The sequence below is a fragment of the Ursus maritimus genome, unplaced genomic scaffold (assembly GCF_017311325.1).
Source record: "Ursus maritimus isolate PB19 unplaced genomic scaffold, ASM1731132v1 scaffold_6, whole genome shotgun sequence".
Taxonomy (NCBI): Eukaryota; Metazoa; Chordata; class Mammalia; order Carnivora; family Ursidae; genus Ursus; species Ursus maritimus.
In genome coordinates this window covers 69,421,792-69,444,657 of record NW_024426774.1, presented here as the reverse complement: position 1 = coordinate 69,444,657, position 22,866 = coordinate 69,421,792, and the positions used below count along the sequence as shown (strand labels likewise).

Here is a 22,866-nt window from a genome sequence, read left to right as displayed (position 1 = left end):
CAGGAGTTGCTGTACAATATGGGAAAGGGGTTTGTCAATTGGATGGTGAATAAACCACAAGGTGTAATATTTTCCAGTGCGTTTTTTCACCTCCAGAAGTTTAATTGGTGTGTTTTTATATTTTTCCACTACTCTCTCCATTTTGTTAGTGTTTTTTCCCTACCTCCTTAAATGAACAGAGCTTATTTATAATAGCTGTCCTCTGTGGGAAATGGATTATGGAGCAGCTTTGAGGAGAGGTGAGGGAAGTGATTGAGATGCAAAAGATGAGAGAAATGAGGTAAAATCAGAGTCTTACAATTTTTGAGATAGAAGGAACTAAGAGAGGGGTGCCTGGGTGGCTCAGTCAGTCAAGTGTCTGCCTTGGGCTCAGGTCATGGTCCTGGGGTTCTTGGATGGAGCCCTGAGTCAGGCTCCCTGTTCAGAGGGGAGCCTGCTTCTCCCTCTGCCCCTCCCCCCTGCTTGTTCACTCCCCCTCTCTCATATAAATAAATAAGATCTTTAAAAAAAAGAAGAAGAAGAGGGGCACCTGGGTGGCTCAGTCGTTAAGCGCCTGCCTTCGACTCAGGGCTGACCCCGGCATTCTGGGATCGAGCCCCACATCGGGCTCCTCCGCTGGAAGCCTGCTTCTTCCTCTCCCTCTCCCCCTGCTTGTGTTCCCTCTCTCACTGCCTGTCTCTCTCTCTGTCAAATAAATAAATAAAATCTTAAAAAAAAAAAGAATTAGAAGAAACTAAGAGATTATCTAGTCCCATCTCCTCATTGCAAATGGTAAATGTTAGGGTGGTGAGACACGTACATAAAGAGGGTCACTGTGCTTATTGCATTCATATATACATACATATATCTTTTGTAGAACCTTTTAAGAATATCATCTATACGTAATACCCCTTACCCTAAATATTTTAATTTGTCTTTTCTAGGAAAAATGACATCGATATTCTCTTGCATAATTACCATGTGGTCATTAGATTCAGGAATTTAATATTGATACAACGTTATCTAATACTCAGTTCATATTTAAATTTTACCAGTTTCCCCAATAATGTCCTTTAGAGTCATTTTCCTTTCCCTCTGATCCAGTACCTGTCCAGGATCAGGTGTTGCATTTAGTTCTCATATCTTCCTAGTCTTTAAAATAGAGCACAGAATGTCCCTCAATTGGGTTTGTTTGTTTTATCATAATTACATTCAAGTTACATATTTTTGGCATGAGTGCTATATAAGTGATATTGTGTCTTTTTCAGTTTCAGTATGTCACATCAGGAAGTGCCTAGTGTCAAGTTGTGTTCTTGGTGTTGATAATTTTTATCACTTGGTCATGGTGATGTCCACCAGGTTTTTCATCTGAAATGTTACCATTTCTAACTTGTAATTAGTGTGATCATTTCTAGTATTCTTCATTTCCTTGAGTAGATCCAAATTTCCATCTGTTATCATTTTTTATCTCCCTGTGTAACTCCTTTATTATCTTTTTGTAGGAAAGATCTGCTGTAAATAAACTGTCTCAGCTTTGTCTGAAAATGTCTTTAATTCACTTTCATTCTTGAAATGTATTTTTGCTGGTTAAAGAATTCTAGTTTTCAGCTTTCTTCTTTCAGTAAAGAAGTAAAGAGGTAAAGAAGACCATTGTCTTCTGGTTGCATAGTTTTTGACAAGAAGTATGTCATCATTCTTCTCTTGGTTCCACTTTGTATCCCATGTTTTCCTCTGAATTTGTTTACAACTTTTTCAGGCTAGATTTCAGTAATTTGATCAAATTGGCATGGTTTTCTGTAGACTTATTCTGTTTTTTGAAGTGATAGCTTAGATTATTGATTTTAGATCTTTCTGCCTTCTAATATAATTAATTAAAGACAAAAATTTCCCTCTAAGTACCGCTTTATCTGTATTCCATAAATGCTGATGTGTCATGTTTCATTATCATTCAGTCCAAGATACTTTCCAAGTTTCCTTGTGATTTCTTCTTTGATCCATGGGTTATTTAGAAGTGTGTTCTTTATTTTCAATTTCTGATTTCCTCAAATTTCTTTTTGTTGTTGGCTTCTAACTAATTTGATGTGGTCAGAAAATGTACTTTAAAAAATCTCAATCCTTTTAAATTTGTTGAAAATTGTTTTATGATCTAGTATATGGTCTATCCTGGAGAATGTCCTATGGATACTTGAAAAGAATGCGTATTTTGTTGTTTGGAGTATAGTGTTCTGTAAATGTCAGTATGTCAAGTTGGTTGTGTTGTTCGAGTCCTCTATAATCTTGTTTACAATCTAGTTTTATCAATTACTGAGAAAGGAAAATTGAAGTTTCTAACTATAATCGTTGAATTGTGTGTTTTTCTTTTTAATTCTATCAGTTTCTGCTTTATGTGTTTTAGGGCTCTGCTGTTAGGCGCATATATACTTTTATAAACTATCCTCTCGAAATTTAACTCTTTTTATCCTCATGAAATTTCCCCCTTTTCTTCTAGTAGGATTTCTTGTTTGAATGTTTATTGGTCTGATGTTAGTATGGCCACCCCAGCTTTCTTATGGTTACTGCATGCATAATATACCTCTTTGTCATCTGTATTAGTCAGGGTTCTCTACAGAAACGGAACCAACAGCATACACACACACGCACACACACACACACACACATACACACACACGTGCATGCACGCACACAGACACACAGAGACAGAGAGACATTTATTTTTAAGGAATTGGCTCACATGGTAAGTCTAAAATCTGCAGAGTATGCTGGCAGGGTGAGGACCCAGGGGAATTGCAGTTTGATCCAAAGGCCATCAGCTGGGGTGCCTGGATGGCTCAGTCAGTTAAGTGCCTGCCTTCAGCTCAGGTCATGATCTTGGGGTCCTGGGACCGAGCCCCACATCGGTCTCCCTGCTCAGCAGGCATCTGCTTCTCTCTCTCCCTCTGCCTCTCTTCCCCATCACTTGTGTTCTCTCTCTCTCTCAAAAACAAAAACAAAAACCAACCAACCAACCAAACAAACAAACAAAAAAACCCACAAAAAACCCAAACAAACAAACAAACAAAAAAATAAAGGCCATCTACTGGCAGAATTTCTTGTTGCTCAGGGGAGGTCAGCTTCTGCTCTATGAAGACCTTCAACTAATTTGGATAAGGCCCACCCATATTATGAAGGGTAATCTGCTTTACTCAAAGTCCATCCACTTAAATGTTAATTTCATCTGAAAAACACTTTCACAGAAACGTGCATAATAATGTTTGACTAAATGTCTGGGCACTATGGCCCAGTTAAGTTGACACATGAAATTAATAATCACACCATCCTTTTACTTTCAATCCATTTGCATCTTTGAATCTAAACTTTTTCTCTTGTAGACAGCATATCATTGGATCTTGTTTTTCCATCCAGTCTGACACTCTCTGCTGTTTGATTTAGTCTATTCACATTTCACATAATATTTAACATGGTTGGATTTACATACACCATGTTCCTATCTGTCTTCAGCATGTCTCGTGGCTTTTTTGTTTCTGTGTTCCTCCTTTGTTGTATTTTTTTGTGTCAAACAAACATTTTAGTATGCAATCATTATTTCTATTTTGATTTTTTAATCACTATTTTTATTTTATTATTTTTATTTATTTATTTATTTATTTTTTTAATAATGATTTTTTATTATATTATGTTAGTCACCATACAGTACATCCCCGGTTTCCGATGTAAGGCTCGATGATTCATTAGTTGGGTATAACACCCAGTGCACCATGCAATATGTGCCCTCCTTACTACCCATCACTGGTCTATCCCATTCCCCCACCCCCCTCCCCTCTGAGGCCCTCAGTTTGTTTCTCATAGTCCATAGTCTCTCATGTTTCATTCCCCCTTCTGATTACCCCCCCCTTTCTTTATCCCTTTCTTCCCCTACTGATCATTCTAGTTCTTATGTTCCATAGATGAGAGAAATCATATGATAGTTGTCTTTCTCTGCTTGACTTATTTCACTTAGCATTATCTCCTCCAGTGCTGTCCATGTTGTAGCAAATGTTGAGAACTCGTTCTTTCTGATAGCTGAGTAATATTCCATTGTATATATGGACCACAACTTCTTAATCCAGTCATCTGTTGAAGGGCATCTCGGCTCCTTCCACGATTTAGCTATTGTGGACATTGCTGCTATGAACATTGGGGTGCATATGGCCCTTCTCTTCACTACGTCTGTATCTTTGGGGTAAACACCCAGTAGTGCAATGGCTGGATCATAGGGTAGCTCAATTTTTAACTTTTTAAGGGACCTCCACACTGTTTTCCAGAGTGGCTGTACCAACTTGCATTCCCACCAACAATGTAGGAGGGATCCCCTTTCTCCACATCCTCTCCAACAATTGTTTCTTGCCTTGTCAATTTTTTCCGTTCTAACTGGCGTAAGGTGGTATCTCAGTGTGGTTTTGATTTGAATTTCCTTGATGGCTAATGATTTTGAACATTTTTTCATGTGTCTGTTAGCCATTTGTATGTCTTCATTGGAAAAGTGTCTGTTCATATCTTCTGCCCATTTTTTGATTTGTTTATTTGTTTCTCGTGTATTGAGTTTGAGAAGTTCTTTGTAGATCTTGGATACCAGTCCTTTATCTGTAGTGTCATTTGCAAATATCTTCTCCCATTCCGTGGGCTGCCTCTTAGTTTTTCTGACTGTTTCCTTGGCTGTGCAGAAACTTTTAATCTTGATGAAGTCCCATAAATTCATTTTATCTTTTGTTTCTCTTGCCTTTGGGGATGTATCATGAAAAAGGTTGCTTTGGGTAATCACTATTTTTAAAGCTTTTTGTTTGTTTGTTTTTCTAGGGAGTATAATGTACATCTTAATTACCACAAGCTACTGCAGGTTAATCCCAACTTAACTCCAGGAAAATGTAGCAACATTACTCTAATATAACTCTATTTCCACCTCCTTCCTTTGTGATATTATTGTCATATAATTTTTTCCTAAGATTTATTTATTTACTTTAGAGGAAGAGACAGAGAGAGACAGAATGCAAGTGGGGGGAGGGGCAGAGAGGAGAGAAAGAATCTCAAGCAGACTCCTGGCTGAGCATGGAGTCCAACATAGGGCTTAATCTCATGACTCTGCGATCATGACCTGAGCCAAAATCAAGAGTCAGACACTTAACTGACTGAGCCACCCAGGCACCCTGTCTTACAATTTAATATATGTGTTATAAACCCAACAATATAGTGTTATAATTATTATTTTATACAATCCCATGTTTTTAAAGGAAGTTAAGAGAAAAAAGAGAAAATATATTTACTTATAAACTGTATATTATATTTTTATAAATACATATTTCTTTTATATATCTGTTTATCTGTTCTATTTACCCACACATTTATTATTTCGTGCTTTTCATTTCTCTCTGTGGATTATATTTACCATCTGGTATTACTTTCTTTCAGCCCAAAGGACTTCTTTTAGTATTTCCTGTATGACAGGTTGACTAGTAACACATTCTCTGAATTTTTGACCATCAGAAATGTTCTTATTTTTAGTTTCGATGGTTATGGAATTCTTGATTAAAAGGTTTTTCTTATAGCACTTTGAATATGTCATTCTTCTGCCTTTTGGACTCCATTATTTCTGATGAGAACTTAGCTATTAATCATATTTTTGTTCCCTTGTACATGATGAGTCATTTTTCTCTTACTGATTTTGAGATCTTCTTCTTTTTTTTGGTTTTCAACTTTTTGACTATGATGTGTTTGGGGGTGGAGCTCATAAGTTTATCATTCTTGGAGTTTGTTGAACTTCTTGGGTTTAAAGATTAATGTTTGTCATGGAACTTGGAGAATTTTTAGGTTTTGTCTTTTCAAATGTTTTTTTCTAACTCTTTCTCTCTCTTCACTTTCTAGTGCTCCTATTATAGGTACGTGGGTATGTTTGATGCTGTCTCACAAGTCTTTGAGGCTTTGTTCATTTTTTTCTTCATTCTTTTTTCTATTTTTCAGATTGGAAAATTTCTACTAATATATCTTCAAATTCACTGATTTGCTCTTCTGCCAATCTGCTTTTGAGCCCACTTAGGGAATTTTTCATTTTTCATTTTATTTATTGTACTTTTCAACTCTAGAATTTCCATTTGGTTCTTTTTAATAGTTTCTATTTCTGTGCTGACATTCCTTACTTATTAGACATTTTCATATTTTATTTTTATTCTTTGAACAAAGTTTTCTTTAATTATTTAAATATATTTATAATAGCTGCTTTGAAGTGTTTGTCTGCTCAATCTAAAATCTGGGCTTATGGAGTTAGTTTCTATTGACTGATTTTTTTTTCCTGAATGTGAATCACACTTCACTGTTTCTCTGCATTTCTCATAATTTTTGGTTGACACCAGGCATTTTCAATAATACATTGTAGCAAGTCCGCATTCGGATATTTCTCCCTTGATTAAAAAAAAAATTGTCTGGACTTTAGTGGTGGAATCTTTCTCCCTCATGAGTTGCAGACCATGGCTGATGTCTCTGCCCAGATGATTTTTTTTTTTGGCCTGACTTACTAGGAGTCATCTCTGTGTCAGAATAGCCTAGTGGTCAGCCAGTGATTTGAGCAGAGATTTTGCTCAAACACCTTGAATCCATAAGGCTTTAACTCGATCTGCTAACTTACCTATATGTAGACCAAATAGTGCATTCAAAATTTAGCTAGTTCTCAAATATGCCTAGGTTTTTGCTTTCCACTGGGCTCTTTCTCTTTGGTACATCTTTGTAGTTTCCCAGTCAGCCAGGAATAGGTGGAGGGCTAATCTAGCCTTCCATGGCTCTGTCATTTTCAGGATCTCTTTGTTAAATTTCTGTCTAGTCAGGCCGCTTGCCCTAGCTGTGATCATAAACTCAGGCTAGCAGGGTTGTGAGTTTTACTGGTTTATTTCATACAAAAAAAAATTTTTTTTTAACGGATAATGCTGCCATAGCTATTTGGTTCCTGCTCCACGTCTGGTTTGCCTCTTCTTGCAGCAAAGCTGTTGGTTTTCACACCAGCCTCACTTTTTTACAACTACCATTTTCAGTAACTAACCTGGGGATGGGAGGGTGAGTGTGAACCCAGACAAGAAGGCCATAGACTCCTGTTGTTCTTATCTGAGGTTTTAATTTCTAAAAAAATTAATAATTGCTTCTCAATTTGGTGTTTGCCTTTGGTCATTTTTCCAAGGTTCTGAAATGGTTATTTTTGACAATTTTGTCCAGTTTATACTTATTTTTTAAAGAGAGGATTCACATACTTCTTCATTCTGTCATAGCCAAAAGTCCTGTCTGCATGCTTAGTAATTTTTTGGATGCCAGACATTGTGACTCTTATATTGTTTTGCTGGATTTTGTTCTATATCTTTAACTACAGTTGGATTTTATTCTAGTGCACAGTTAAATTACTTGGGATCATTTGGTTTATTTCAAGGCTTACTTTTAAGCTTTGCTAGAGGAGGTCTGGAGCAATCTTTAATCTAGGGCTGAATTAGGGCTACTACAAAGGACTCTTTATTTTTTTTTTTAAGACTCTACCCAACATCGCATGTATTAGGAGTTCTTTCTACTCTGGTTAGTAGGAACATGAACTATTCACAGGTCTATGAACTGCTCTGCCTACTCCTTTCAGGTGATTCTTTCTCTGACCTAGAGTAGATTCCTCTTACAAATCAGTGCCTAGTCAGAGACCTGATGGGATCTCTCTGCAGACCTTTGGAGCACTGTCTCTCATCCCCACCCCCCCACCCCCCACCACACACAGCTGCTCACTCTTATCCAGCACTCTGCTTCACAAATTCTAGCCACCCTAGCCTCCCCTAGCTAGGTCTCTATCTCTGCAACTCATAGGGATTTGTTTAGTTTACCCCTTTCAGTGATGTGGACTGAAAATTTCCTCCAAGAAGTAAGTTCATGCAATTGTAGGGCTCACCTTGTTTCTTTTCTCTCAAGGATCATAGTCCTGTACTACCTGTCTGAAAAATAGCTAGATAGATATAGATACAGATTTTTTGTTGTTGTCCATTTTCCTAATTACTTAGAGAAGGAAGATAGATGTCATCTGTTAGTCCATCCTGACTGAAAGTGAAAGCTGAAGAATTTTAATCAGGGGACAGAAGTTATTTTGTTCATCATTTAAGATTACTGTGGTTGCTTTGCAGACAATGAATTATATGGGATAAGACTGGAAAAAGAGAGATCAATTAGGAGGTTTAGCAGTCTTCTAGGGCAGAGATGATGGTTGCCTTGTTATTGGAATTACCACAATAAATTCAATAAGTTTCAATAAGTTGTGGTTTTTTAAATTTAAAAGAATAGATTTGAGATGTATTTTGAACATAAAATGGATAAGATCTGCTGATTTTTTTAGACGTAAGGAAAATGAGGATACAAGGATGATTCCTGACTAGCACACCCAGCCAACTTTCATTTCCTTTATCCTTTTTAAACCCATAATTTGGCCTCTCATCCTGCCCGTACCATTCTGCCCTTTGAGCTCAATCTCCTTCCCTGTTTCTTGCTTCCTTCTCTGAAAACATAAAATGTATAATAGTTAAGCCAGCAACAACGGAAAGGATAACTTACTGATTATGTACCTGGAGGGTGTTAAGCCCCAGTAAAGACAACTTACTTAGTGGCCTACAACAAGGAGTTCCCAAGAATAGAGGAGGACCTGACAGAACCAAGTCAGGCAGGCTGTGTTGGATCTACTGTTATAATCCAATTAGTAAGATTTTGGGCAAACAAGGAAGATTCAAAATAGGTCTCATAAGACAGAGTTCTCTGGTTGGTTGAGGCTCTGGTTTGGTGAAGCTCGGAGCCACATGGTTGGCCTCATCTCAGGGCTGACAGTCCCAGCAAGTATAACTTTCCTAGATGTGAAGGGTTGTCCTGTTTAATCTCTGGAGCTCATGGCATTTGTGTTGAAAAGAAGAGTCACTTCCTTTGGGAGGACTGACCTTTAGCTGGAGGCTTTGTCGTGTGAGATCCTAGAGCACAGGGCCCAAAAGGCCAAGGAGATATAAACCACCTTGTGTCAATGCTATGAATAAAGTAATCCAGTCACCCCTGAGACTGGGCAAGAGGCTGGGTCTGGGAGTCTCTGGATCTTTTGCAGTTCCCTTTAGTGCCACACAGTTTAACAGTGCATTACTCTAGAGCTGCTTTGTGATGTCTGAGTTTTTACATCTTTAACCAGACTACTCTGTTTGTTTCCCAGGGCTGTCGTTACAGAGTACCACAAACTTGTTGGCTTAAAATAATAAATTTGTTGTCTTGGAGTTCTGGGGGCTAAATGTTCAAAAACAAGGTGCTGACAGGGCCATGCTCCAAGACTACTCAGAGACTGCCATAATTACTTTATTGGACCAATTATGAATGTAAGGCCACATTTTTTAATGAAATATATGGGGGAGAATCTTTCTTTGCCTCTTCTAGCTTCTGGTGTTTGCTGGCAATCCTTGGAGTTCCTTGGCTCACAGATACATCACTCCAAACTCTGCCTCTGTCACCACATGGCCATCTTTTCCCTATGTCTCTGTCTCTATGTCTCTTCTCTTCTTATCGGGACACAGTATGATCTCCATCTTAACTAATTGCATTTGCAACTACCAGATTTCCAACTAAAGTCACATTCTGAAGTACAGGGAATTAGGACTTCAACGTATTTCTTTCAGGAACACAATTCAACCCATAACAATCTTCCTTAAGGAAAAGGACAGTGTCTCATCCTTTTTTTTTCACTCCATGGAGAACTAACTCAGGAAATTCAGCTAGTTTCTTGTTTGGGCAGATGTGAAATAAAAGGAAGGACTGTGATTTTAAAAATGACACGAATTTTATGTAAGGCAGGAAAATGTATTTAATTGTAGTGAAATAATATTTTGATATTAATTGATATGTATTTTCCTATAATTCTTTTTTATTTATCCTATAGCTTTTCCCCCATTCTTGAGATACGGATTGTCTTAGGGAAGGTTGTTACAGAAAAATCAGAGAACAAGAGTGAAATATTACCTATTGAGTTTTAAAAGCTCAGGTCTAGGAAGAAGACAAAAAGATTTAAAATAATATTTGGTTAGTCAAAGCCAGTTTGTCCCCTCTTCCTTATGTTGACCTGAGATTAAAATCTACAGAACTAACCAGAGAAGAAGAGGAGCATCTGAGAGAAAGCAAGACATTATTGGTTACTGAGCAGGAGTCCTGTGGCTTACCCTCAGGGCCAATTCCTGGGGCCAACGAAGGAAGTAGAATCTTCCCCAGAAAGATATAGGGATTTAGGAGAAGAGAAAGTTTGTACCTTGTTTCCAGGGAGATTACAAGATTTGTAGGATTTTCCTGTCCAGGAGGGGTAGAAGTACAGCTGAATGTTTTCTGTATCTTTGAGAGGGGTGCAGGAGTACCTGAGACAGAGTCAGGCTGGAGGGGCCTGTGGTCAGGTGCAAGGGGCTGAGAATGAATTTAGGACTGGGGCGCAACGGAAGACAGACATCTCAATAGATGCACATATAGGCAGATAATAACTAAAGGCCAAAGTCCTCTTCTCCACCCCACCCCCAACGCACCCACATCTCGTAAATCGCTAAGGATGGCTCCCTGCATTGACATACTATGTTTCTACTCCTATGCGGAATGAGACTCATAAAATAAATTATGCTTGGTTATTAAATGATAAAGTCTATTTCTTTCAACCTTTAATTTGTGGTCTGAGATTTATTTCAGCTACATAAAGAAAATGATGATTCTAAATGCACAATTTGCTTCTTCTTTGTGAGGTGGGCAGTGGGAACTGAAACTGTCCTCTGAGCAGCCAGGTACTCCCAAGTGTGACCTGGCATTTTCCCAGACTACAGAAATTATTGCTGAAATCTCACTCATTGGGCCTCTAGGAGGGAAGGAAAGGGAAGTGGAAGAAGTGGGTGGGGAGGCAGGCGTGTGATTAAACCATTCAAGTTATATTTTAAACTTTGGATATATTGTTCTGGGAGTGACTCTGGACCTTTTAGAGGGGAAGTTCTGAGCAGCTCTGAAACTGGAGGTACCTGGAGGAAACTTAGTTGTTACCAAGGAGCAAGTGTGCTGAAATTGTGGTGTCAGTGTCACCAGCCCCTGCTCAGAAAGCATCAGAAGAGAAGAGATAGTTCTGTGTGATAGGTCATGGGTTATCATTTAAAATCATCTCTTCTCTGAAAAACTATGACCTCACATTTGGGGGTATCTTATAATTGGTCCAATAAGGTAAAATATGCCAGTTCCTGAATAGTCATTCAGTTTCGGGGAAGAGAAATGGAGAGAAAAGGAGGCGGAAAGAGAAGAGAAGGAAGGGAAGAGAAGCCATCTGAAATTAAATGATCTCATTAAAGGGTATTTTGGAGGAGAAGTCAGAGTCAGAATGAGCCTTTGGAATTAGACTAAGATTTGACTGTCTGTTTTGACACTCACTAAATGACCTTGAGCAAATATTTTTAACCACTCTATGCCTTGAGTTTCCAATTTGTGGAATGGGATGTGTTATGGGAAAACCTGATGAATTTTGCTACTTTGGCTCTGAATATTTATTTCTAAATAAATTGTTCATCATTTTCATTTTTATTTTAATAACCCAGTGTGGTTGACAGCCTCTGATGTGGTCCCCGATGACCCCTATTTCCTGGTAGTCACAGCCTTGTGTAATCCCTTCTCCTTGAATGTGGGTTGGACCTAGTGACTTGTTTCTAATGAACAGAATATGGAAGAAATAATGGGATAATACTTCCTATATTAGGTTATAAAATGACTGGCTTCTGTCTTTCATTCATTCTCTTTGTCTTTTTTTCTCTCCCTCTCTCCTTCTCTTGGATTACTTGCACTGAGAAAGCATGCTGCCACGTGGTGAGCAACTCTGTGGAGATGGCCACATGGTGTGTGGGGGAACTGAGACCCTCAGAGCAACAACACAGAGAAACTGAAGCCTGCCAACGGACCAGGTGAGTGAGCTTAGGAGGGGGTCCTTCATTCCTGATCAAGTCTTGAGATGACTGGAGCCTCAGGAAACAGCTTGGTTGTAATGTCATGAGAGTCCTTGAGCTGGAGGCACTCAGCTAAGCTGTACAATACTTGTGTCCCACTTTGATGATCTTATGCTTATTGGACATGGTGAGCAGAAAGTAGCAACTATTCCAGACACATCAATAAGACATTTGTGTGCCAGAGTGGGAGATAAGTTCCACAGAAATTCAAGGCCCTGCCACATTGGTGAAAGTTCTAGAGGTCTAGTTATCTGAGATATAAAGAGATTTCTCATCTAAGGTGAAAGGCAAATTGCTGCACCTGGTTCCTGACCCATAGATAATGTGTGAGATCATGTTTGTTGTTTTCGGCTTCTAAGTTTTAGAATACTTTGTTATGCAGCAATATATAACTGATACATGACTCCGGTCCATCTTATAGTGGGCCCAGTGTGTTTCCAGATTCACCGTGTAGTTATTTTTCCAGTTCCCAAATATATAATTAGAATAAATACACTCAGCAACTATCAGAGACACCATAGTGGATCTCTGACACATGGAATGAGAGCTATTATGGTAGGAAAGACCAAGTGGAAGCCACTAAAACTGTCTCTGCCTACAAAAACAGTTAACCAAAAGCAATACTGCATTCTTGGAGGAACTGCAGAGACTGATGCCACTTGGAAGGACTTACAAGATGCAGGGGTTGAGATTCAACCAGAATGACAATGGACTGTCATAAAATTACTAGGTGGTGGCACCAATTGTCATTGCTTTTTCGGATGTGGTTTTGTTGCTGGAGCAAATCAACACATCTCTGGCACACAGCTATTGATCTGGTAAATGCTTTTATTTTTGTACCTGTTGATAACAACCATCAGAAGCAGGTGGTATCATCTGGCGATGCAGCAACACACCCTCTCTGTCTTACTTCAGGGGTCTATCAACTGGTACTATATGTCACAATCTAGTCTGCAAGGACCTTGATTGCCCTCCTCCATAGGACATCACACTAGTCCGTTACTTTGATGATTTTATGCTTATTGGGCATGGTGAGCAGAAAGTAGCAACTATTCTAGACACATCAATAAGACATTTGTGCGCCAGAGAGTGGGAGAGAAATTCCACAGAAGTTCAAGGACCTGCCACTTTGGTGAAAGTTCTAGAGGTCCAGTTATCTGAGATATGAAGAGATTTCTCATCTAAGGTGAAAGGCAAATTGCTGCACCTGGTTCCTGTTACCATCAAGAAAGAGGCACAATGCCTACTGGTCTTCTTTGAATTTTTGAGGCAATATATGTCTCATTTGGACATGCTACTTTGACCCATTTGCTGAGTGACCTGAAAAGCTGCCTGTTTTTAGTGAGTCCAAGAATAAGAGCAAGCTCTGCAACAGGTCAAGCTGCTATGCAAGCTGTTCTGCTAATTGGGCCATATGACTCAGAAGATATGATAGTACTTGAAGTATTAGTGTCACATAGAAATGCGACTGGAGCATTTAGCAGGACCTATCATACAACACAGACCCTAAGAATTTTTTTTACCAAAGCCATGCTTTCTCCTTTTGAGAAACAGTTTTTGGCTTGTTATTGGGACTTAGTAGAAACTGAATACTTGACCATGAGTCATCAAGTTACTATGATCTCATCATGAACTGGGTATCATCAGGGGCAGCACTGCATCATCAAAGGAAGTAGTATGTATGAGACTGGACTTAAGCAAGCCCTGGAGTCACAAGTAAATTTCATGAGGTAGCAGCCCAGATGCCCGTGCCCCCACTCCTGCTACATTTCCTTCTTTCTCTCAACCACACCGATGGCTTCATGGTGAGTTCCCTAGGATGAGTTGACTGAGGATGAAAGCACTTGAAATTGGTTTACAGAAAATTCGTCATGATTTGCAGGCACTATCTGAAAATGGACAGCTGTAACTACAGCCCCACTTTGGGACAGCCCAGAAAAACAGTTTTGAAGGGAAATCCTTCCTGTGGGTAGGACTTTGGACAGGGCATATAGTTGTTCATTTTGCCTGGATTGATAAATGGCCAGACATATGGGTCTACATCAACTTGTGGGCTGGGGCTAATGATTTGGCTAGATGGTCAGGGACTTGGAAGGAACACATTGGAAAATTGGTGACAAGGAAATCTGGGGAAGAGATATGTGGATAAATCTCTCCAAATGGACAAGGAATATGAAAATACTTGTGTCCCATATGAATGTTCACCAAAGAAAGATTTAAATAATCAGGTAAATAAGATGACCTCTTCTGTGGATGTCAATCAGCCTTCTCCGGTCACTCTTGTTATTGCTTATTGGGTTCATGAGCAAAAGGCCATGGAATCAGAATGGAGGTTATGCTTGCTCAGCAACATGAATTTTCACACTTTCAACATGAACTTGTTTGGATGAAGCCACTGCTGAATGCCCAATCTGCCAATAGCAGAGGCTAACAAGGAGACCCTAAAATGGCATTTCCTGGGGGATTAGCCAGTCACCTGATTGCAGGTTAATTACATTGGTCTGCTTCCATTATGGACTGGATAGCATTTTGCCCTTATTGCATATGGATTTGCTTTTTCTGCTTGTCTTCTTGCAATGCTTCTGCCAAAGGTACTATTTGTGAACTGATCAAATATTTTATCCAAAAACAAGGTAGTCTACACAGCATCACTTCTAACCAAGGAATTCACTTTATAGCAAATGAAATTAGGCAATCGGTCCCTGCTCATGGGATTCACTGGTCCTATCATATGACTCATAATTCCGAAGCAACTGATGTGGTAGAATGGTGTAATCAGTTTTTGGAAGTTCATTTATGGCATCAAGTAGGTGGCAACACTTTGTGGGGCTGGAGCAAGGTCCTCCAGATTGCAAACAATGTTCTAAATCAATATCCATTATATTGCTGTTTCTCCCATAGCAGAATTCACAAATCTAGGAATCAAGGGGGTAGAAAGTGAAGTTGTTGCTCTCCTTATTACCTCTAATGATCTTCTAGTACAATTTTTGTTTCCCATTCCCACAACTTTAGGCTCTGCTCCTCTGGAAGTCTCAGTTCCAAAGAGAGGAATATTTCTACCAGGAGATGCAACAATGATTCCAATGAATTGGAAGTTGAGATTGCCACCTGGCCACTTTGGGCTCCTAAGGCCACTGAATCAATAGGCAAACAAGGGATTTACTAGATAGCTATGAGGACTGATCCTGACTATCAAGAGGAAATTGAGTTGCCATCACACTATGAGTATTTCTGAAATGCGGAAGATCGTCTAGGGCAACTTACCAATACTTTGTTATTATTAACTCAATGGAAAACTACAACAACCTCCAATTCAGGTAGGATTGCTAATGGCCCAGACTCCTCAGGAATAAAATTTGGAACCAAAGAAATGTGACCAATTGCAGAAAAAAGACTGTAATCATTATGAGTATTTTTTCTTTATTTAGGTATGCATATGTTTGTGTATATATATTGAGCAAATATTTTTGTTTTCCTCCTCTTTTATCTTCTTATCTAAGATATGCTGTGTGTAAATAACATCATATCTCAATATTTAAGCTATAGAATATCAAAGAGTGATATATGAATTGATAGCAGGAGAATAAAGATTACTCAACACAAAAAGGATTTTCATTCTCCTTTGGTGAAAGGAATAACACAGGGATTAGCAAACTATGGCCCAAGGGCTGGCCATCTGCTTTTGTAAATAATGTTTATTTGGCATACAGCCACATTCATTCAGTTACATATTGTCTATGGCTACTTTTATGCTACCATGTTATCATTGAATAGTTCCAACAGAAACCATATGGCCTGCAAAACCAAAAATATTTACTATTTGACCCTTTAAGAAAGAGTTTTCTGACCTCTGGGTCAGAATGTTACTGGTTTTATGGGGATAGTTGTATTATGTTAGGCAGAAGCATGACTTTGCTTTTATCTTTATTTGGAGATTAAATATGGAGGAGATAAGCATGGGTCCCAAGTTGACAAAGGTTGGATTGTGGTGGCTTTGTAAGGTGTCACCTTGACCAGGCTGAACTACATTTCTCAGAATTTCCTTTATTGTATGTTTCCAGTTAGGCTGGACCACAAGAGAGACTCTCGTGGGCAATTTGGAGCGTGTTAAGTGAAGCAATAGCTCACTTTTTTGTCGTTTACATACATTGTCTGCTGGCTCTCCTTGGGGTGGGACAGTGGCCAAGGCTGGAACTGCTCCATCTTCTGGATCCTCTTTCAGCTTCTCTTTCATTTAAAGGAATACTAGATGTCTTCACTCCTGTCGTGAGATTCACTATTGATTGCTAATATGTACTCATATTAGCGTGTGTGCGTGTGTGTGTTTGTGCATGCGCATGTGTGCATGCATCTGTATGTGTGTGTTTATCTCCATGACAAAAGGCCGAGGCTTCTGCACCAGCAAGGTCAGAAGCAAGAACTGATGTAGGTTTTTTGGGCCAACTTGTGCTCTCCCCGCTTTACATCCTGACTGCCTTTCCTGAGGACTTCAAGTTCCAGTGTCAGATGCAATGACAACAACCTTAGAGAGACTGTATAGCCAGATTCTACACCTGTATCAGATCAAATCTCTGAATATATGGATGACCAACCCATTATGTGTAGATATTTCATAGAGGAACAATGTCTCTGACTAAACCCTGACTGATATGCCCAATAGTCATTTATAAAGGTGTTTAAAATATTCAAGTAGGTAGATTTATTTTTTTACTATACTTCTATTGTTAATTTCTTTCTTTTTTAAAAAAGATTTTATTTTTAATTAATTTCTACACCCAATGTGGGGCTCAAGCTTAAAACCCTGAGATCAAGAGCCGCATGCTCTACCAACTGAGCCAGGCAGGGACCCCTTCCGTTGTTAATTTCTAAGTCTTATCACATTTTGTTCAATGAAAGTGCTTGTATGAGTACTGCCTTTTAGAGTTTGTGAAGAGTTTAAAGTATTGCCTTTAGAGTTTTTCTTCATGACCTAATACACGGTCAGTTCTTTTTTTTAACTATTTCCACATATGTTTCAGAACAATGTGTAGTCTCTGTTGCATGCAAAGTTCTATATAACTTGTTACTATGCTATATAAATTCCGAATATACTTAATTTTGTCTGTTTGATTTATCTCAAAGAGAAGCGTGTTAACATCTTCTAATACAACTGTGGCCCTGTCAGTTTCTCTTTGTATTTCTAGTATTTTTGTTTTATACATTTTTGAAACTATATTGTTAGGTACATAAAAGTTCATGACTGGTATAACTTCTTGAAGGACCATACATTTTATCAACATGGAATATCTATTTTTATCCCTTTTAATGTTTTTATACCATCTTATTATCCGCCACTACTACTTAGTTAGTAATTGACATAATATGTAAAGTGCTTAGTGTCATGCCTGAACAGTAGTACACAGGCAATAAATGGTAGCTGCTGCTATTATTGTTATCATTATAATAATCATTATTCTGGGTCCCACTGTATACAGGTTGTCTGGTTTCTTCGGGGGACAAAGAGGAAAAGAAAGGACCGAAGGACTTAAGAAAAAGAGCAACTGCCTTGCCGGCGCTGCATAGTGATGCTTAGGGCTCCTTCTCCCCTGAAGAAGGTGATGGAAACTCCAGGGAAGAGAGGCCCCAGGCTTGGACAAATCACCAGAAAGCCTGCCAAGAGAGGTCTCCTAAGCAGCCAAGAGAAAATAGCAGAAACAGATTTTCTTGTTGGATTTTGGCCTTTCTGCTTTTAAGGCCCAGCTGAAACCAAGAATAGAAAAAAGCAAAACAAGGTCAGACCCAGTAGTAGGCATGTTGCTGTGCTTGGAAGGTCAGATTGATTTCTTCTGAGATCCCCTCATATTCTGGCACATACAGGCCTATAAAAGCAATGCCCACAGCAGTTATAATTCTCCACCCTCAGTGAAATTCTCAACTCTGCCAAACTTGGATGTATTTAAGATTCTGGTCTCACCGCCTCATTCCCCACATCATCATCTCTTAGGTCTGCCCTGCAGTTGGACCCATTTTTATTTTATTAGATGTTCTGTTTCTGTTGTGATGCTCACTATCGACTGCTAACATGCCCTCAGTATGTATGTATGCTTATGCATGTGTATGTCTGCCTGTGTCTGGGTGTGTCTGTGTGTGTGTGTCTGTCTGTCTTTGGAGTAAATCAGGGTAGCCTTGCTAACTGGACACTTGATTGCTTAAAATCCCTTGCCCCAAATCCCTCCACCTGCCTGAAATTCTTCACTTCTCTTTACCTTGCTGCCTGAAATTCATAGATTCACAAAAGATTAAAGCTTAAAGGAGCTTAGAGATTAAGTAGTCCAAGCATCTCATTTCACTAAAGGGGGAAGTGGAATCCAGAGAGGTGAAGTAATTTGCCCCAAATGACACAACTAGTAAGAGGCAGCATGGAATGTTCATTCCAGGAGATAGGAACAAATACAACAGAGGCTGAGAGGCACATGGCCTCTGCTGTTCTGGCCCTACTACTAACAACACAACATACTTTAAAAAGAAAACCCCACATACAATAGCAGCACAGCAGCAACAACTACAACTCATCTGTATACTGTTTAAAATCCTTCCATATACATTATCTCAAGTAAGTTTACTCCATGAGAAGTAGCTATTATCCCTGGTATAGTGAAGATAAAATTGGAGCCAAGAAAATTGGAAAATAGATAACGTATCCTTGGGAATGTGCTGGATATGCTGGTTGTCTGTCTGTCACTATCCCCCCCCCCCCCCCCCCCCCCCCCGCCTTTCCCCTTTCTAAGAAAACTGCCATTTTGTCAGGTTTCTCTGTTCCTCCCACATCCAGATGACCACACCCCCAAGTTCTAGGGACGGCTTTGATTGGCTAAAGGGTAACTCCATCTCCTTGGAAGTAAGTGATATGGGAATGGGCATGTGAGGTTAATTGGGCCATTTTGATGGGATGAGAAGCTGCGTGTACAGTATAGTGTTCAGGAAAAGCTTTCTTTACTCTTTTGAAAGAGCGCTGGAACCTCTTCTCCTTTCCCAGTAGAAGCGAATGAAGAATCACGTGGTTCCAATTGCTACAGACCACGAGGCCAGCCAGCTCAGGATGAAGCTGACAGATGACAGCAAGCCAGAGAAGCAGAAAGAATCTGAGTCTTTTAGGATCTCACTGAGTTGCTAGAGCAACCAACCCTACAGCTTGCCTTACTTTTGGACTTACAGTTAAGTGAGCCAATATATCTCCTCTAGAGACTGGTTTGGGAGAATGTGCTATTACCTTTAGCATCTTACAGCAAGGACAAAGGAATGGACCTCATGGCTGAGCATAAATTCAGTTTACTTCTATAAGGAACGACTCTGCTGGTTTTTCTGGTGCATTTAAACATCTCTCTCTTCAATAAATATAAAGTACAATATGAAGAAGCTGGAAAAATATAAAATATTTTTCTTACAGATCCCTTAAATCCACCATTAGAGTAAGCATTCCTGTATGGCCTCTAAAGTGTGCCAGCTTTGAGCCAGACTGTATTCAAACCCGGCTCCATGGCTTCCCGGTGTGCGACCTTAGGTAATTTAATCGGCCTCTCTGTACCACAGTATTCTCAACTGCAACACTGGGTTAGCCATAATGCCCACCTTACAGAATTTTGGAGAAGTAAATAAATTAATATATGTAAAGAGTTTAAAAGTATAACTACAGGGGCTCCTGGGTGGCACAGCGGTTAAGCGCCTGCCTTCGGCTCAGGGCGTGATCCCGGCGTTGTGGGATTGAGCCCCACATCAGGCTCCTCTGCTGTGAGCCTGCTTCTTCCTCTCCCACTCCCCCTGCTTGTGTTCCCTCTCTCGCTGGCTATCTCTGTCAAATAAATAAATAAAATCTTAAAAAAAAAAGTATAACTACAGAGTAAGGGCTCAAAACATTTAAATATTTTTATGGTGAAAAGCAGAAAGAATAAGCCAGAGACCTAATTATTATCAATAATACATGCTACTAATAATACATACTAATGTGGTTCTGGTATATTTATTAATATATTACCTATCATGTGCCAAGCATCTGGGTAGGTATTTTACACATTTTCTCTAATTCTGATAATAACTCTCTGAGGTAGGATTGATTCACTTCATTTTTAGATGAGGAAACTGGTGTTCACAGAGCCTAAGGGATGTGGCCAAAGTTACATGGCTAGTGACTGCAGAGCCAAGGTTTGAACCCAGGTGTAACTCCAGAGCCCATTCTCTTTCCCCTACCATGCAGCTTCCCAAAGCACCTTTTAGTCAATCATCCTGGTGGGGAACAATGAATTTAGGGTCAGGAACAACCCTAAGAAAGAGCAGAGAAACAAGCATGCAAACAGAAAGTCAGGCACAAGAGAAATAGACATGTTTGGAGATGGGAAAAGGCTCAGATCCATACTAAAGCCATCCCCTGAGCTCTGTGCCTTTTTCCAAATGACCAGAATTGCAGTAGAAGGTACTTTTTCCTCTGAACGATGTTTCCCAAGTCTGAGAAGATGGGATGCACTAGAGATTCTTTTAGCGTTGCCATTTGAGAATGGAAAAGCAGGGAAGAAGTGAAGGGGGTGGAATTAGAAATTCAAATGGCATCTGATGAAATCACTTTGGACTCCACAGTTATTAATCCCACGTTGGCTCATTCCTCTAAATCTTGAGCTCCCTCTCAAGTGTACTATACATTAAGTGCAAGAAATTATTGATCCCTCTCTTCATACAGCTAGTACATCTCCCTATCACTGAAATGCAAAGAAGCAATAAATGCTGAATAGATGTTTCTTCTGGGAAGACCAATAGTGAACACGTTCTCAAGATGAGGCAGTGAAAAGTATCTTTCTGAAAAATGGAGACTAGCTATAGGAAGACCCACCTGGAGGATCTGCTAGGGAATTTTTTTACTAGGGGGAATCACTCCAAGCACATTCACTCAAATAATAAAATGATAGTGGTGTTTGAAAGAATTTAGAAAGGTCTCTAAACTCCTTTTTTGTCAGAATAGATTGTTACAAAATGTTCCAGATAGTTCCATAGAGCTTCATTTGAAGACCTTGACATAGTCCAAAGCAAATCTCTGCCTTAAAGTTCTATTGGTAGAGTGCTTAAGAGTTACATGGTATTCTTTGCAGAGAGGTGTTCATTTGATGAGGAATTGGGGAAAGCTATTTCCTAACATTATGCAGCTTTTTTGCAAGGACTTTAGTAAATTCTGGCTTCTGTCCTTGGTCAGAAGTTAACCACCTCTACTTAAGATAATTAGTAGTACGTAGGACAATGCTTGAGGTTTAACTCAACAGAGGGTGGGAATGGAAGGATGCAGGGGAGGCAGAGGCCAAGTCCCAGACTTAATTGCCAGAAGCAAAGTGAGTGTGGTTGGTTTCTGAATAGGCCACAGGCCAGACAGTAATCGGAATGATCTGATCTACAGAGATGTTGGTGTTGGTTCATTGTTCAGGGGATTCCTGGGATAGAAAGAGATGTGCAGCCTACTAAAGCCCTAACTGATTTGCAATTTTTAATTCTTTTTAAAGATTTATTTATTTGAGAGTGGGGGAGTGGCAGAGGGAGAGGATCTTCAAGCAGATTCCCTGCTGAATGCGGAGCCGGACGTGGGGCTTGATCTCAGGATTCATGAGATCATGATCTGAGCTGAAACCAAGCGTTGGATGCTTAACCGACTGAGCCACCAGGTGCCCTTGATTGCAATTTTTAAAAACATAGGTCTGGGGAAAAAGAACTTGGCTTATATTACCCTTAAAGTGAGTCACAGAACCTCACTCAATAACTAGACCTAGATGAATTCACAATGCAGAACCCCTAGAGTGCAGATGTGATCAAATATACCTGAGGATGGAGTTTACACCAATGTCACAAAAACAAACTGTGAATCTTCCCCCTATAGATCTGAAACCACTTAATGGGTAAATGTGATCAAAAGAAAAGCACACACTCAAAACATTCACAGGCTCTTCAACACCGATCCTGGACTTACACTAATTTATTGGGGCCCTGACTATTAGTAATGAGCCTTACGAGGAACAGGTACTAAATGGAATTTTGACCCAGTGCAACTCATAGTTGGCCCTGTGGGAACTCAAACTCTTTTCCCATGGCTATTTCCCCATGATCTAAAGATACAGACAGAATTAGACAACCTCAGCAACTGGAAGCATCCTCACATAGACTTGTTGACTCAGGGAATATGAGCTATTATAACAGAGGGCCAAGTGTAAGTTCTTGGAATACCCTCTCATTAGCAAAATACAGAAGAGCAATGTTACTGCATGACACCTATTATCACCTAGCAATATATTGTAAAATTGTTTGCTTGTGTATGGTCTTTTTCCCTCCCTAGAATATAATCTCCTTGAGGGCAGATATTTTACCTGTCATTGTTCATCTTCAGTGTCTAGGAGAATGACTGGCACCTAATAGGTGCTCAATTAATATTTATTGACAAGATAGATGACTAAATTCCTGAAGGAAAATTCAGAAGTCAATGCCATCATCAAAGATTTGAAAGATACAGGTATAGTGATTCCTACCACATTTCTATGTAAGTAAATATGGATGGGTCTTGGAGTATAAAAGTGAACAATCATAAGCTTAATCATCTGGCATTTCAAACTGCAACTTTTGTTCCAAATGCAGTGTTCTTACTGGAAAAAAATAAATATTATGAACACCTGGAACACAACTAATCATCTAATAAATGCTTTTATTTTTACCCCTAGTCTAATAAAATATTAACACTGAGACAGGTTGATCTTACTTGGCAATGACAACACTACAACTTCACTGCTACCTCAGCTATACATCAATTTTTTGCTACTGTACTATATTTGTAAAACCAAACTTGACCATCTCATTATCCCACAGGAGATCATTATGG

At 39.3% G+C, this 22,866-nt stretch overlaps 1 long non-coding RNA gene across 1 annotated transcript in view; it reads right to left on the bottom strand.

Annotated features, from left to right (window-relative positions):
• LOC103671245 overlaps window positions 1–22,866 on the bottom strand; it is an 80,608-nt gene that overhangs the window by 35,122 nt on the left and 22,620 nt on the right. The window lies entirely within an intron of this gene.